Source organism: Pinus tabuliformis, chromosome 5_1 (genome assembly GCF_031772625.1).
Source record: "Pinus tabuliformis cultivar Carrire ecotype Pingquan chromosome 5_1, CPIR1, whole genome shotgun sequence".
NCBI lineage: Eukaryota > Viridiplantae > Streptophyta > Pinopsida > Pinales > Pinaceae > Pinus > Pinus tabuliformis.
The window spans coordinates 966,643,913-966,646,633 of NC_142305.1; the positions used below are offsets into that span (position 1 = coordinate 966,643,913).

The following is a 2,721-nucleotide window of genomic DNA, read 5'->3' on the forward strand; positions in this document are numbered from 1 at the left end:
TCAATTCCTTAATTAGTATCAAACTATTACATGATACAAGCTGAGTCTTGGCAATAATCTCTATAAAAGAACAATAGGAAATAACTACGGTTAACAAGCGAGAAACAACACAAGGACCATGTTGAAAAGGTAGACCCTTATTAGGGTTAATATACATCATTCTATTAATTAACAACATGTCATGTCCAGAATGGAAACTCTGGAGATAATTATCAAAGTGTCTGATATTGTCTATTAGAAACCAATCTAAATAGCTAACAATGTTTTTCGACTTTCATTCCTTACACAATAGGGAAGGCCAACAAACCAACAAGTTTATGAAAAGTAATGATCTATGGTCATACTTAACACTGTATATATGTGGCCAAGTTCATAAAACAAAATTTCTTACAAATGATTCAGAGCCACATGGTCGTCATCTATTTCATTTAAATTATGACTAGTAGAAAACAAACTTCAGATGCACTGACCAATACTTGGAAAAGAAGTCACATAATGTCAAGATTTGAAACTTTCACAAAAACCAAAGCAATAATATACCAGCCCATTTCCATGAGGGTTGTAGGGTTCGAACCTGTCAACCATAAGGAAAGACAATATTTTATGAGATAGTATTTTATATTTAAAAAAAAAAGAGAAGTGCAGAAAAGAAACAAATGGATTAGGGTTAGAAAACCCGCCTGTAGGAAATGCTTATATAGTAAACACTCCATCTGCACACAAATCCAATGCCCAAAGTTAGTCAAAATTATAGGATATGTTACCTTCGAAGAATGATTTAGTGAAAATTTAGATTTTAAGCTCACCAATGGGCACGACCAAAATATTGGGTAAGTCATACGGGAACAGGGCACACCTGTAATTCAAAAAAAAACTTTTTCCATTAATTTACCCAAGGAAAAATACGAACTATAAAGAAGAATGGATAATCTATTGAGAAACAAATGGTGTTATAGTTACAAACCATGGCAGGTGAGTACCTGGTGTAATTCCAGTTCGCCGAGAAAACAAAACCGAACCAAGAAACCTTCCTGCCATTGCAAAGTAAACCCTTATTGAGTGAGGAGTCAAATGAACCAGACTACGTGAGAGAGAGGGGAGGTGGTTACTTCGATAAGTGCTCACCTCTCAAAATCCATTGTTGGATCAAATTATCCCTCTTGGACTGTATATCCTAGGGTTTGCACCATTACCCAGGCAGGAGGAGACCTAACAACTCGCAATGTTGAACATTTGGATTATCTAGGATGTTTGAAATGGATTTCAAAGAGGTTTATTATGTCTTCATAATATATGGATGTAGTGGAACATACACGTTTGAATATACTTAAATACACACACATATATAAGGTTGAATATCAAACTAGGTCTAGACCATCATCCGAATTCAAATAATCATCATAAGCATATATCCCTTGGATATCAAAGGTAGGGTGGTCACACCCAAAAGATTTAACGCTGAAAATTTAAGAGTCAGGGAAATATTATAATACATTGGTAATGAATCTCCATTCCATGGTAAACTATAAAAATATATACAATATTAGTATCAAATGACACATTATATTACTCTAACCTATAATTTTTAATATATATTCCAAGGTGAATAGTTAAAATAAATTAATGGGGTACGTTATAATTGTGCAGACCTTTCACTATGTAGAGGAATCTTCTTCTACACATTGAAAGCTTTCACTGTAATCTCTACACAAGAGAGCTCCATGCAAGAGAGCTATGCACAAGAAAACTCCACATAATGAAACATTGATCCTTGCAATTTTGTCTTCCTTGCATGCATTCATTAAATGATATGAATAACAGGGAATCAACCTGATAGGTGTTATGATTTTCTTCGGTTGTCATTGCAATATGTGATTGTGCAGAATGTGGAAGAGCAGAGGAAGTTTCACTTTGAAAATAAAAACTGATAGTTTAATTTATTATGAAATTTTTCTTTCAACTTAAGAAAAATAATTTATTGTATCATAAGTCCTTGCTATTTTTAGAAATTGATAAAATTTATTAATAAATAAATTTGAATTGGTCATAGTCAATGTTTCATTGTGCGCAGCTTTCACTACATAGAAGAAACTTCCTCCACACAAAAAAAGTTTTCATTGTAAGCTCCGCACAAGAAAGATCCATGCAATGAAATGTTGATCCCTGTAACTTTGGCTTCCATGCATACATTCATTAAATGATATAAATAGCAAGGACTCAACTTGATAGATGTTTGGATTTGTTAGGGTCCAACCTATTGTGCTCTACAACAACCCCCCATTTCATATCAAGTTTATTCTCAAAACTATAATATGAAATGGGCCCCTTTTTATTTTAATTAGTATCAACTTAGTATTATTCAAAAAGATCCGAAAACAAAATGAAAACATTACAAAACCTTTTTGATAAACTAGTTAATTGGTCTTATAATATATAAATGAGTAATCTTTTATCATTGCGATAAAGCGATCACAAGATCGCATATCGCAATGACAAAGGAGGCATAACTTAAAGACCCATTGGTTTTCTCCGACGCAACAACACGCAAAAGGCTATCGGATATCGGCAATAATGAGTTATCATAACAAAAGTCCCTTTCGCTCCGATGCGATGCGATATCGCTATCAGCGATCACAGATGTACTATGCATGCTTTTCAAAGTTCTCAGTTAATACTCCCGATGCGAATTGGCGATATCGCTATCGGCAATCGGGGATTCCA

At 33.9% G+C, this 2,721-nt stretch overlaps 1 long non-coding RNA gene across 1 annotated transcript; it reads right to left on the reverse strand.

The window, feature by feature from the left end:
- Window positions 1–247: 247 nt before the first annotated feature.
- LOC149167981 (uncharacterized) lies at window positions 248–1,288 on the reverse strand. The gene is made up of 4 exons (XR_016260589.1): window positions 981–1,288; window positions 807–856; window positions 681–713; window positions 248–574 (listed from the first exon to the last, which is right to left on the reverse strand). It is a non-coding gene; the product is annotated as an uncharacterized LOC149167981 (long non-coding RNA).
- Window positions 1,289–2,721: the final 1,433 nt, after the last annotated feature.